The following is a 15,166-nucleotide window of genomic DNA, read 5'->3' as shown; positions in this document are numbered from 1 at the left end:
TGGCACCTTAGTACACTTAGTACTACAGCTCACTTCATCGGATGCACGAAAGCTCATGCTCAAATAAATTGGTTAGTCTCTAAAGTGCCACTAGTACTCCTTTTCTTTTTACTAACACAATGGTACACAAAATTTCTTACAACCAGCACGGGACGTTGAGAATAAAACTCCTAACTTCCCAACAACAAATATCCTGCTAGGGAGAGTAAAGCCAGGACAGTCCCCATGTCAAGATTTTCAAAACCAAACCGGGCAGTTTGAAATGAATTGTTTAATTGATTAAACACTATTGAGATTTGTAAACATTTAATTCATTAAATTAAAAAGGCCAAAAGACACATGAGGTTTAAAATGGGATCTAATAAACTTAACTAGGACAGAAGTTTCAAAGCAATTACAATAAAAAGTACTGAAAAAAATAATTTTCTCCTAGTTAGATCTCACTAAACAAAGTGTAATTGGTTGTGGGATATCTGCCCTTTTCCCTTCTTCCCACACAAAAGAAAACACCCTCCCTTCTAGCACTGTCAAAAGATCAGTTCCAAAATGCAAGTGGCAAAGCATTACCATCCACAACTCCCCTTCAGTACTGGGTATCTGTTATGCTCTATACATTTTAAACTTTTTAAAAAAATATTTATTGTAAAGGTAAAATAAGATTCCTGATAACTAACACACACTTTTATCATCATCACCCAATTCCTTTCTGAATTGTTAAGGATAAGTGCTAAAACCATACCATGAAGCTCCCTTGGCTCTCATCCAGGAACCATACAGCTGCTTCTGCCCCCAATTCCGTGCATAGAAGACTGCAAACTCACTCCAAGTGTAGTTCAGGCTGCTGCTGAGAATTTCCTCAGTGTGGCTTCTTCTGGGGAAACCTTACCAAATCCTTTCTCAGTGTGACTGGGTGGGATTGGAAATCTCCACCTCCACTGTATCAGCAAGAGAGAGAGAGAGAGACAGAGATGTCAGAACTCCCCTCTTTCTGTCCCCTCCCCCATTTAACCCCCCCCTCCAAACCTTCAGCCCAGACTGAGACCCTGCCAATGTTAAACACAAAGGCTGCTTCCCGGGCACAAGGGAACAGTGAGTTGTTTAACCATTTCCTCCCTGAAATGGAGTTAACCTAATATGCTGGGTTCATTTAAGCAATAGATCATAGAAATCCACTACAGTAGCTTTCTGTTAAAGAAGTCCAGACAGTCCATTGAAACACTGGACAAAAGAGCGAAATAGGAGGCATAAGACAGATAAGCACAGTGGGAAAACATTGGCTCTTGAACATTTCCATAACCTTTGCTTTGTAATTTCCCATTTGTTATGATTAAAAGACTTTTACAAGAGAGTGACTAAAATATGATTTGTAAAGTGTTAAAAAACCTGAATCCAGAAAGTCAGATTGCCCAGAGGCAGAATTCTCCAAACTGTGGTCCATGGATAGCTTGGTGGTCACATGTTGCTATATCTCCTCCTCCCGATTTCCAACGGCTAAACATTAAAAAAGTCAGTGAAAATACATTATATTTCCTAATATTGCTGTGTTTCCTAATATTTCCTAGTATTATTCTTCCAGGTGAGCAATATCTTGTGTAGGTGTAGTTGCCTCAGAGATGTTAAGCATTTGTGAATGGGAGGGTGTACTGTCCATGGAATTGCAGATGAGAGGGGAGGTGTCCATGAGACAGTCGCTCTATTCAAATGAAATCCATGCTCTCAAAAGTTTGAGAAGCCCCACCTTATGGTCATGAACCTTCTTCACTCTGAGAAAAGTATGATTATCTCACTGAAGGCATCTGTCTCCAGTCACAGGGCCTTCGGCACAGTAAAAAATTTGGGCTAGGATAAGTGTCGTATTAAAGCAGTCCAGGAATGCAAGCACACTAAAACCCAGGGCTCTATGGATATGGCTACACAACAACAAAAACAAAACCCCACGGCTGGCCCATTCCCGGCAACTTGGGCTCATGGGGCTTGGGCTGTGGGGCTGTTTCATTGCTGTATAGACTTCTGGGCATGGGCTGGAACCTGAGCTCTGGGACTCTCCCACTGCACAGAGTCATAGAGTCTGAGCCCTAGCCCGAACCCGGACTACACAGAAATGAAACAGCCCCGCAGCCCGAGCTTGAGTAAGCTGGCATGGGCCAGCCATGGTTTTTTCTTTGCTTTGTAGACATACCCTATCTGGTCCGGGCCCCACCTGTGGTTGGTATGGCAAGAGCAGAGGGGCCCACTTCTCTCTCAGAAAAACGGAGGTGTCAGGGCCTTTCTCCAACCCCCACGAATGGAAGGAGAGGCCCATGTCTTTTTGGGAGCAGCAAAGGTCCTCTTTTCTCCAGTAGAGAGGCAGACAAAGTGGGAATTGATACTCTGGTCCTTACCCCAGCAGTTGAGGTGCACCTGATTGTGTAGGTAGGAAGGTCCTTCCCAGAATGTTCTTCTGGGATGTTGCTGATAGTGCCTCCCCATCCCAACCTGAGCAGTAGGTCTTGGAGTTAACACCCCCATTTAAATTAATAGGGCAGTTTACTCCTCTTGGAGCTATTGTTTCAGGCTCTCTGCAGACTCATGCAGATGTCACAGTATCAGTTACATTTTAGTTTATGTTTTCAAACTTTTCTTTTAAACCACGAGAGCTGGAAATATTTTTAAAATGAGAACTCAGATTTTGATGTAATCACATGACTCCGAGAGCCTGGGTCTAGGCAAAGGCCTGTAGTGCCCATGTTTTCATCCAGCTCTGGCTGAGATGATCTGATACGCCATGAAAGCTAACCAGTGTTGTCTTTGACCCCTGGCTGAAGCATTTTAAGATCTTCATTTCAAGAGCTAATTTTGGCTTCCCAAGTGGTTACATCAGAGGAATAGCTTTATAAACTTTTGTGAACTCCTTTTTGAGCACTAAAAGACAGCCCTGCTCAATTTGATGTCAACATTTGCAGTTCTAAAAGATTAGGAACAGATTAGGAAGAATGGATCAAGATGGTGGAGCCACACAGTCTGCAGAACGTGGAGATTTGGTAACCAGGTCATATGAGAAATTCATTTACACTTGCTCTGAGTATTGGATAGTAAATTTGCAGAAACTGAAATTTCTCTAAAATACTCTTTTAGACCAACTAAGTGAAAAGATTGATAGATTTCAAAATCGGCTAACAGCCGTGGGAAAAAGAGTTGTGGCATCTGAATCAGTCCAAATGACAGGCACTTTTATGTATCTCCTAGAAAACCAGCTCACTTACTTGATGAGTAAGAACACTGACTATCTTAAAAGAAACATAATCCCTTGTTTAGAAACTCTTCAAAAGCCTGAAATTTGAAAAGTCAAGCAGAAAAGCTTAACTCAACATATCTTAAGGTATGTTTTATATTAAATTAATGCCGTTATGTAATTAAACTGGAAATATTGTTTGTTTAAATGAAAGGTATTTAAATAATTCATATTTATTAGTTTTATTGTACATACTTAGAGTCACTGATATGTTTTTATTAGGAATCATCTCGTGCAAAAATTGTATTGACAATTATTGATGATCCAGACTGAGTGCAGTCTGCACTTTCCATATAATCAACAGACTATGCATTCATTAAGGAGTACCATTTATATCTTTCTCATAGACCTCTAAACAGTCTCAACATCCTGTTCCTTTCCTATGGCTTATTGATCCTTATGACTAACTTGCTGAATAGGAGTAAACTTGAATTTCTGCTGTCATTCAAGCCCACATCTTACCTTACTGATTTATAACTAATCCAATCAATTTGGAAGGTTCAAACAACACACTCCAAATTATGCCATGTTTAATTATATGTATTGAATATTAAACAAAATAAAAAAAATTCATAGTACTTGTAAAGCTCTCTCCTACAAATTACAATAAAAATATAAAAAGAGAAAAGAGAGAGAGGGCTGTTATCATAGGACATAATTCTATTATTGCCCAGTCAGCCTATCTAGTGTTAACTGTGCAGTATGACAATATTAATGTATGGTTAATAATGGTTCTGTGTTCTTTAATGACTGGACCTTTGTTCTGTCTTTAATCGTGACAGTTTACCCTCAGCAGAGTTGTATATTTAGTTTTAATGTATATAAAATCTGGTTTAATTTAGAAGTTTCATATAATTAGTCAGCCGATTACCAGCTAGTTTACCTATGGACAAGGCTCTTAAGTTTTTGTTTTTACCGAAAATTCCCGACGTTAGCAAAAGTTATTTGCTTTTCACCAGTTTTCACTTGAATTTTGAATACATGTACTCAAGTACATGAAATTACTGCTTATATCAAGAAAATAGAATAGATTACAGTAGGTAGATGTGTTTATGCTAATAAATTAGTTTAATTGTAAATGTGAGGCTGTCTGAAAAGTGAGGAAATGTAGTGGAAGATACACACATGCAGGCATATGGCAAAAACAACTCCCCAGACCCAGCTTCCCTGTGCTGCAAGGAGAGATGGCAGCTTGGTAACTTGGGCAGACCCTACGGGAGCCCAGGGAGATTTCCCCATACCCAGCTCTCCATCCCTCCCTTCCTCCCCTCCTTCCCCCCCCCACCCGGAAAGGGAGATAGCTACTTGGTGACGTGGGCAACCCAGGTTATCAAATTGCCATCTCTCCTTCTGGAATGGGTAGCAGAGTCAGAAGTAATCTTTCTTTTCCCTGTTTGTTGCTTTTCTTCTTTTCTCCAATCCCCCAATATTGACCCTGATATTTGCCCAGAAACTCTGAGTTGATTTTTTGTAGTGTTTTTCATCCATTTTTTATTTTTTATAATCAAGACATGGCTAATTTTAAACTAAATAAAAACCAAAAATGAAGGCCTTACCTATGAAAGGTACCCTGCAAAGTAAAACAACATTAAGCAAAATGCAATCTTCCATAGATGCTGAGAAGGTATTCTGTAGGGTTCTTTGGGCCTACATTCTTTTAGTACTAGAGAAATTTTGGCCTTTGTTATCTGTAAGTCTCTGTATGCATTCCTTTATTTGAACAGATCCCGATTAGAGACTTTCTCCTGAAAAAGTGGCACAGTGCAGGAATGTTCTCTCACCTCTCCTGTCAGTTCTCTCCACTGAACCACTTGCAATAGCTTTAAGAGATTCAGCGCATCATAATATTCATGATGACATAATTATTGGCTGTGCTGATAGACATCCTATTATATTTCAGTGAAACACAAGCTTTCATTCTATACCTTAAATAATTCTTAAAGGCGTACAAGGACTATGTTTTGAGAGCTGAATGCGATTGACCTTTCAATGAGATGCTAAGTACTTTCTTATGCTGATGGTCCCCTGAGGAATTCAGGTGTCAAGGGGGCACAACTTTCACCCAGTTTAACTAAACTAATAATGCCAAACCTGCAACCCCTTTTATAAACTTGCCCTTCAAAGGTGGCATAATTTATCATTATCTATGTTTGGATGAGTTAACTGGATTAAAATGTATGTTACCTGGGTACTATAGTACCCACAAATCTTTCTAGTACTGCTACCTGGTTGGTATAAAAAAAGGAGTAGATAAAATGAATATGCTACAATTTTTATAGCTTGAAAAGTGCCCCCAAATCCATTTGCTGAGGTTCAAAATAAAGAAAACATACAAGGATACTAACACCCTCCCTGTCATTGCAATCTGGACAACTGTAATTTAAGATGTTTGGAACAGGTTGGATTTTACAGAAACTCGAAACAGCCCTCCAGGGCAAAACATTGAAACAGCTTGTTACTCTTATTCTTTCCAACTTGATTTATGACAGATACTAGTCTCCCTCAGGAGATCAGACAAAATCCTATCCGAGGGACCATTCTGCAAATATGGAGAAAAATAATTGGGTACCTTGGTGTAGTGCCAGAACTCACAGTGGCTTCCTGGGTGTATGGGCTATCAGGTTTTCCTCCAGGACCAGATGATGCTAGCTTTAAAAGATGAGATGCCAAAGGTCTGTGAATCATTGGAGATATTTTCTATGGCATAACACTAACAGAATTTTGTACAGCTCAGAATAAAATTTAATCTACCTTCTTGAGCTTTCTCTACAAGTTAGCCAGTAGTTCTCAACCTATTTACCATTTTGGGCCACATCCAATACTACCTATATTGCCCTCAGGATGTCACCTGGGCCGCAGCTCTGTGTTGATTGGGCCGCAAGTGGCTTGCAGGCCGCAGGTTGAGTTAGACACTTCCTAGACCAGGTTATTTAAAGAATAAACTGAACAATGAAGAAGAAGCAATTAGAAGATGGTGGCTAACCCATGTAAGCTTCTATCTCTCCCGTACAACTGCATCTCTGAGGAACACATAATGGTGTATAAGCCAAATTCTATAACCTGCACTCAAGACATTAACATTCCTCTTAAGAATAATCAATAGCAAAAAGCATTTGAAAACTCCATTGAAATCTCTATTTGCAGCACCCTAAGTGCAGTACTTTGTGGTGCATAGACTTTAGTATTTTCCTCTATTTTTGAAGGAAAATAATCTAGATATACATTTATTCATGTTCCTAAATGTGATTATCAACCACCCTCACTCATACGTTATATATGAAATTGCTGTAACATAAACCCATTTTGGGCACTGATCTCCACCTTTTCCTATATCCAGCATGGCAACTGCCTCAAAGTCTACACCTGTGATGGGGTATACAAACCGCGTACCACCAAGGAAGGGGTTAAGCAGCTGCTCTGGGCCTCCACAGCCCCAACCCATCACACCTGCAAAAGCATGCATGGCTTGGAGGAGGAGCTTTAAAGGGGAGCAGGCCAGCTCAGTAAGGCTGCAAACTGTGGAGGTGAGCTGACCTACATTTCTGAGCTCCTGCAGCCTGAGGCCTGACTGTAGTGTGGCCAAACCCAAAGAGAAGAGACTTGGGAGTTGTAGAAGGTCTGAGAATTTATCTTTGATTTCCACTTATTTGATGTGTTTACTTTACCCATTGGAAAAGAGAGGACTGGTAGGAAGTGTGATCTAGGGAGGCAACAGTATAGCACTTTGGTAGTGCAGGATGTAGCTGCCTACACTGGGTCCTGCATTGGAACACGGTGGATAGGATTGGCCTCGGTTCTCCTACCATCCTTTAAGGTGTGCCAAAACAGAAGCAGACCCCTGATACCATGAGTCAAAGGGAGAGAAGGTCCTGAAGCCTGAAGGACAAGACACTGACACCCTCAATTAACCCAGAAGGCTACTCTGTTCTTGAACTCTTTGTGTACCCCAAAAGGGGCAGACCTGAAACACGTGACCTGATCAGAGGGGGCCGGGTCATGGAAGGACCAGATCTCCGCAGCACCAGAGCAACTGTCAAAAAGGACATACTCTGGATCCCTGATTTTTTACTTATAACGCTGACTCTTGACCCTTTTCTTCATTAGTTGTCCACCATCCTCATTTGAATCCTGGGTCCAGTAGCTCCTACTTAGGCGGGGGGAGAGGCCTTCCGATGTGGATGGGCTTGCGCCCACTCGGCTCCCAGACTTCAATAGGTGTGAACTGGGGTACCAGGAGAGAAGAGGACCTGCCATGCCCTGCGTGACCACTAGATGAGTGAACCCCTTCACAAAACCATTATTATACATTCTGGGAACCAACCTTATCTGTGGCTAGCATTGTAGGTAACGGAATATAATGTGTGAGGGAACGTGTATATTATTAGAGATGCAAAGAATGAAATATTTTAACTGATCTAATGTCATACTCATTGAAGTTTGTAAAAATCTGATTGCTTTTCATAAAATACACAGAAAGTCACTGTTTCCCAGTAAGTGCTTTATTTACAGTATGGTTCCTGTAATGACATACTTATTAATCCTACTCCACCTAAATGATAAGCACAAATAAACCCTCTATTCCTGTGCCAAGTGCAGTTTATTCTCTCCCTCCTTTCATCACGTTCCCAGAGTACTACAGCCACTAATAACTTTGATTTATAATTCTAAGGAGGACATTTTTATATTAGATCATCGTAATTAGGTAGAGGTTCAGAGTAGTGCCACTGAAGACTCTCCATGATGACCTTGTATGGGCTTAGGCAAAAGGCTGTGGTGGAATGTGAGGAAGGGATAGAGGATCCATGTTTACATGACATAGTAGAGCCAACACTTCCTACAACTGGTTCTGGAAGAGCTGCAGCTACTATTCCAGCCCATGGATGAGAATATTAGTCAGGGGCTGAGGATGTGGAATGGGTTTTGGAGCTGTGTTGCAGCCTGTTGTGGTCTCACCATCCCAGAGCATCCCCCCAAGGTGTGACACAGTATTTCAGAGACACTGCTTTGCTGTCCTCCTCAAGACTTCAGTGGTCTGGTACAGTGGTGACTTGGTCCTCCTGCCAAGTCACATTATAGTTCCACCCCTTTTGGGGTATTTATGTGCCAAACAAATAGTGTCTGGCAAATAGTGATAACCTACACAACCTCGTCTGTCCCTCCTGGGCTCCTCTTCAGCCTCACTTTTCTTCCAGAGTAATGGAGTCCCTCATCAAATCTTAAAAAAACCCCAAAAACATTTCTTCTGGTGCCCTTTGTCTTGAGCTTTTAGTCCATTTTACACTCTTCCCATTGCTCCACTCTTCTGCAGAACATCAACCTACATGGCTACCTCCTTGGAATCTTGCCACTGTTTCAAGGCCCACAAAGAGGTAACTCCACCCCTTTCCTATAGATATCTGGCTACCTGGCTTCCATCAGGCCTTTCCCACAGAAAAAGAAGTCCAGGCCACCTCTTTCCTGGATCTACTTTTCATACAGCACTGAACTCCTTCCCTTAAACTCCTCCCTCCTGAGTCTGTCTCACCCTCGAGATGTAACAAAATGGGGCTAAAAGAGATCTTGGGCTCTTGGTTGCTGTACAGTTTATACACCCCATCACACAGCCTCACCCAGTGATCCTGATTTGGGGGCGTGTGAATTTTACCTTCCAAATCTCTGTGCACTCCACTTGTATAGAATGTGACTTCTCCAGCTCTCTGTGAGTGAAGTGGATTTCACCCTCTATTTCAGTGGTGGGCAAATGTTTTGGCCCAAGGGCCACATTGGGTTGTGAAACTGTATGGAGGGCCAGGTAGGGAAGGCTGTGCCTCCCAAACAGCCTGGCCCCTGCCCCCTATCCACCCCCTCCCACTTCCCACCTCCTGACTGCCCCCCTCAGAATCCCCGACCTATCCAATGCCCCCTGCTCCTTGTCCCCTGACTGCCCCCTCCCAGGACCCCCCTGCCCCAAACTGCCCCCCCCAGGATCCCACCCCCTATTCAACCCCCCTTCTGCCTGTCCCCTGACTGCCCCGACTTATCCACACCCTCGCCCCCTGACAGGCCCCCCGGGATTCCCATCCAACCCCCCCTGTTCCCCATCCCCAACCGCCCCAGAACCTCCGCCCCATCCAACTGCTCCCTGTCCCCTGACTGCCACCCTGAACTCCCTACCCATCCCCTCCACTGCTGCGCAGGCGTGTGCACGCGCCGCAGCTGCCCCCTTACCACGCCGCTCAGAGTGGCAGGAGCTCGCAGCCCCGCTGCCCGCACAGTGGCATGGCTGTAGGGGAGGAGGGACAGCAGGGGAGGGGCCAGGGGCGAGCCTCCCTGGCCAGGAGCTCAGGGGCTGGGCAGTATGGTCCCGCAGGCCCTAGTTTGCTCACCTCTGCTCTATCTGAAAGATGTAAAGCTCCTCCAGTTTAATATACCTTATTACAGTTGTGCTAAACTTGGTTACCCATAGATTACATTATTTGTGTATAAATGAAATGATTTTAGAGAAGAATGATACAATAGCTGTAATAAGAAAGGAGATCACTGGCCGTTTAGCATGCAGCTTAGAGAATCGCTAACCTGAATCTTTTCCTGCCTTCAATTCTGACCCTTTCTGCATCCCCCAGGAATATTTTTGCATATTTTGTTTGATATTATAGTCTAAGAATAAACTCAGGAAACAATGTCTGGGAGAGGTAGGAAGTGCTGCTCTGTGTTATAGTTTGTCAGCATCAAACCATTGGGCATATAAAACAAAATGTTACGTTTATTTTCCTCTTTAAACTTGAAAATTGTTACAGTAGTTTTTCATTTATTGGAAAAAACTGTCATAAACAGAGAGTCTCAGCATCACAAAGAATATACCGTGTCAAATCACGTCCCCTCCTGCCAAACATATTTCATCCAAGATCCATGGTTTGCAGAGACTGGAGGGGATTTTAGGAAAGAATATAAGTAGTAATATCTCTATACTTTTAATCTTTGTATATTTTTGACAGGTTTCTATGCCCCCTGTTATATTTTGTCCCACCCCCTTTTTGCCCCAAGAGTTGACTGTATGGTATCAAAGTCCCTCTTACCTGTCCCAGGAGCCCCAGGTATCATGTTTGGATATGTGCATTTTTGGTACTATTGGCCATTTTGAGGGGGAGGGATTTTTAGATTTTATTTAATTTATCCTTACTGGAATCATTAAAATAAATGAATACCTATAGATTTCATGCCTTTTCCTCATTTTAAGAGGAACATGTGCTTGTTATGCATTTAGTACACATCTAAAGTTATTAAAATTGTACAACGTCAACAAAGGAGAAGTGTCAATACATATATCCATGACAGTTTTTTTTTAAAAAGCACAGAAAGGAAAAAAGGCAGAGAGAAGAGAAAAGCATCTCACCTCACAGACTGTTACTAGCCAAATGACAGAAATCCCTGTTCTTTAACCAGGTGGAATCATATATCATAAAATATTAAATTGCATTACATTTCATGAAGGTTTTTCTAACCCCATGGCCTTTTGTGGAATTATTCATTGTGGTACATTAAATTGTAACTGAAAGATAAAATACCATCCAAAATGAGCATGTATGTAGATTTCTTTAGAAAACTTTTTACAAAACTTATGCAAATTTAGCACTTAGCCTTATTTGTTTTTTAATTCTGGATCAGGAATAACATTTCCTCTTTTTATACAATTCCTTTAGCAATTGTCTTGAAAAACAGATAGAGAACCTAATGTAGTTACATGCCGAACCCTTATTCAAATTTCCCTTATTCCATTTACTCAAAGTAATGTCTTCCTTCATAACATTGCATATTTACTAGAAATTAGCAACTGTATTAGAGGCCTCTTAATTTTAGAAAAGTTTTTGAAGGACAGATAAATTAAAAGAATATTTTAGCAAAATATACAACATACGTTTTAGTAATAAAACAAAAATGGAGTATTCGGGAAACCTATATTTTAGTTTTTGGGAGGCAGTAGATACATACAAAATGTTCTCCAGAAAATCCTATATATCTTTTCTTGACTTTTTTAAATTAAAAACTGCCATTTTTTCCATATTTCTTCTGTTAATCATACAATTTTTAATCATGTCTATGAAATAAAAAACATCAAATAAAGTCTTAAAAAATAAACTATACTAAACTTTTGAAAGTTTAACATGTAAAAACAGAGTATGGGGATATGAGAGCTGATTTGGATTTTAGGGGAAACTTTGACAACGGATTGAATTTTTTTTGGTTTGACATTGTTTTGTACCCATCCTTTCATAGTTGTCGTGCTATAGCATGGACAAGTGTTTGTCACGCAGAAACTCTACCAAACTTCCTGAGGCATTATTGTTTTGCCAAACTATCTAATTGCTCTTTCACAGGTTATCAGAATATATATGGAATATATAATATTCAATAAAAGCACTGGGCAGATGACCTACTTGGTAATACTTTGTAATAGTACCTGCAAAGCAACTATTACATTTTATTTGTTTTTGTTTTATTTTTTGTCACACTGAAGGGGCCCTAAAGAATTATTTTTCCAGTTCTTATAAACAACTTTACCTTATACTTTTATACAAGATGTAACTCTAGTTAATTTACAGTGTTAAATAATGTAAGACAATATACAATATACATGAGAAATTACTGAAAAAAAGAGGACTAATGGTGACTAAAGCCTTAATGCAGGTCATTAGACCTTTTATGATAAACAGTATGTCTAACAGAAGGATATGGAGCAGATGGAAGTTTTTAATTAAAAAAGAGAATTTAGGAAAAGAGGAACGGAGTGTGGGAGGACAGCCTTTACCTCTATCCTTCATGAAGTTACAAAGCTATGACTTGTCTTTTTATTTTTATTTTTGAAATAGTAAAACCCCTGGGTAAAGGATGGCTTTTTACACTGTACCCCGGAATCTTAAATTTTCTTCACAATTTACAAATGGTGAGCCTTTAGTACAGTTATCTCCTATCTTTGTATTTAGAGAAAGTTTTGTTTGGCTGTTTTTTTGTTTGTTTGTTTTTTGCATGCTGTGCAAAATTTTAAAAACAAGCTAACGCTATTTTTAAAGGTTGGTAGAATGTATCTTTTAAACATTGTGATGGAATTTTTGTTTTATACCACCTCTTCCTCGTAGATTAAGACAAAATGTTGATGAGAGGTGTTGTGTATGTGTGTGAGCTGGAGGTTACAGTTTGTGCAAAACGAACCATACAATTTAAAGTTTTATACAAGTGCAGAAAAATTAATTATTCTGGGCTGCTTCAGTATGATGATAAATAAAATGGGGAAAGAGTAATTGGTTTGCAGATAGTTCTATTCTTCTTCCTTTTTATTGCAAGAGAGGTGATTAACAGTCAAATAACCAATCCCAGATTAGTAAACCAGTGAATAATTTTGGAAGTGGATTGGTTTAGCTTGGTGGAGTTACCTTGTAGCTATAAAATATTGCTACAAATGTAAAACTGTTTTGTTTCGACTGTAATACAGAGCTTTTTTATCAGTCAAAAATGTCTGGGCTTGGAGATGTGCACTAGTGTGGCTCCCAGTGCTTTGCCAATGGCTTTCCACCCCATCATTCTGTTAGGTTTCATCGTAAATCACAGCTATTCTTTTAGGGTCCAACATGGTCTAATATACAAAAGTTGTTGCTTTTGAGGTACTTCTGTAAAATACCACTAATGTGTAATGATGAGCATATTTGTTATGTTACAGTGTTTTTCTTCCCAGTCAGAAATGACGATTTGTGCGTTTTTGCCCTTGTATATATGCCCAATCCTCCTGATGCAAATTTGCAAAGAATATCATTTGCAATGAATAATTTGACTGACTCTATCAATTATATGCAGGGTATACTGGAAAAATGGAGCTTGCTGTGGCTACTTGTAATTCAGTCAATTGCAGTTTCTTTTGGAGACATTCTGACTCGCCTATGCTTGACTGATTTCTACTAGAAGCTTACTTGTTCAGATGATGAAATCCGTGTACAGAAGCCAAATGCTCAGATGAGCAGGACTAAGAGTCAAAAAGTTTTTGAATAGTAGAAAACTTCCTAACAGCAAGAAGCCAGGTTTTTTTTTAAAGGGCCTTGAGGTTAGGTTGGTCAGGCCGAATGGTTATTTAAATACCCTAATTCATAACTATGCAGCGGAGAAAAAAACCGTTCTAATGACTCAGGATTAACAGGCTATGGAGCAAAGAGTTTAGGGATCATTAGTGTCTTTAAGGTACAGCCATGTATTGGGGGCATTAAGAAATTGCACTGCTCCAAGGAGAGCATGCTTTCTGATACACTCTTCAGGATTACCGCATATTCACCCCCAAATGGCTGACCAACTCTGTGGCCAATGTGTGAAATGGTAGGCTCCTGACAACTCATCCTCCCTACCCTTTTTAGGGTAGCTTATACCTGAGGAGGTTCATGGAGGGCTCAAGGACTGATATTGTGCCCCCCTACTGGGCAGGGATGTAAAGGGAGGGGCTTCTTGCAGTACCCCCAGCTTCCCCCTACTCTACACTTGTGAAGCAGCTGGGCGCAATCTGGCCTGAACCTAATCCCTTCAGCCCTGATTCAGTAGCCCATCCTAATTTAAATACATGTTTGACTTTAATCCAATTGACTTCAATGCATTTAAATTCTTTGCTGAACTAAGATGAATTTTTGTATGTACTTAAATATGCTTTTCTGAATTGGGGCCTTTGAGGGCAGTAAGAGTTTTTCTATTGAGCAGGTTTGGTTCCTTTTATCATAAAATCACAGTCCAGAAATGATCTTTCTCTCTCTCTAAAAAAACCAACAACCTGAGTTTTTCTTCTGTAGGGTTAGATTTTAGTGATTGGGGTCTGGATATACCAGCTAATTCAGGATGAAAGTAATAAAAGACCTGGAATGTTTCCCAGTAGATAAAGCTCTTAAGTTAAAGTCTCCGGCTATGGGTGCAAAATGTTTCTTGTCACACAGAGCACAATGTGTTGACTGAGTCTATGCAAGCGATGTAGGAAAATAAATATGAATGACCTTTTAAATGTTGTGGGTTTCAATGTTTAAAATCATTATTTTCTTTTAAAAATTGTGTTTATTGGTATGTTTTTTGTCAGAAGAGTATGTTAATAAGTAGACATATGCCATTGCAGATACACGTAATACATAACAATTGTTTATTTGCAGAGTGAAATGAAATAGGTTCTCTATACATTGGTCTCCTAGTTGATTTATAAAGCTTTGGTATTGTTTGGCAGTTTTACTTCTTCTCAGTCTGGCTCATTCCATTTAATTTCCGTTAATCTAGTATGTATCCCTTTCTCATCCACATAGGGACTGTTCACTAAGGATATTTTTATTATTGCTATAAAACATATTCAATCACATCAAAGAGCTGGGAGACCAAGTATGGGAATGCATGAACACTGAAGGGGTCATGCCCCTCTCAGCTCCCACTAGTTGTGGTGGTGCCTCTGTACATCAAATCCTCTTTACTTGTTCTATGTTACAGAAATACTAATACTGTAATTCCAGGAAAAAGAACCAGGAGACAGTTTCGCCATTTTACTTTTTTACTGCATCAAATCAAACATTTCCTGGATACTTGAAATTAAACTGCCATTTCATTTGGAAACCTATTAACAATGATATGCATTTACAATAAATAATATAAGATCAAAATTAAGGAATTATTTGAGAACCTCCACATTGATCATGAACACCATGGAGAATTATGCTTGGTTATTTACTGTAACAGAAGTTTTATGGGTTTGGATTTTATTGACTCAATCCACAATATTTTTACAGTGCAGCTATGGGCCTTTTTCCCATTGGGAGCTGCTCAGTACTGATGAAAGTCAGGCTCTGTATGGAACTAATTCACTCATCAGTACTTGGCTACATTAACAGAACAAAATGTATGTTAAGTCTTGAAACC

General features: G+C 40.1%; 1 protein-coding gene across 1 annotated transcript in view; it reads right to left on the bottom strand.

Annotated features, from left to right (window-relative positions):
• EDNRA (endothelin receptor type A) overlaps positions 1-974 on the bottom strand; it is a 39,663-nt gene extending 38,689 nt beyond the window's left edge. The window contains exon 1 of the mRNA XM_048847485.2: positions 740-974. The gene's annotated coding sequence lies outside the window, so the exon portion shown is untranslated. The remainder of the gene's footprint in view (positions 1-739) is intronic.
• Positions 975-15,166: the final 14,192 nt, after the last annotated feature.

This window comes from Caretta caretta, chromosome 4, assembly GCF_965140235.1.
Source record: "Caretta caretta isolate rCarCar2 chromosome 4, rCarCar1.hap1, whole genome shotgun sequence".
Lineage (NCBI taxonomy): Eukaryota > Metazoa > Chordata > Testudines > Cheloniidae > Caretta > Caretta caretta.
The sequence above is the reverse complement of the archived record's forward strand: the minus strand, read 5'-3'. Positions and strand labels throughout refer to the sequence as shown.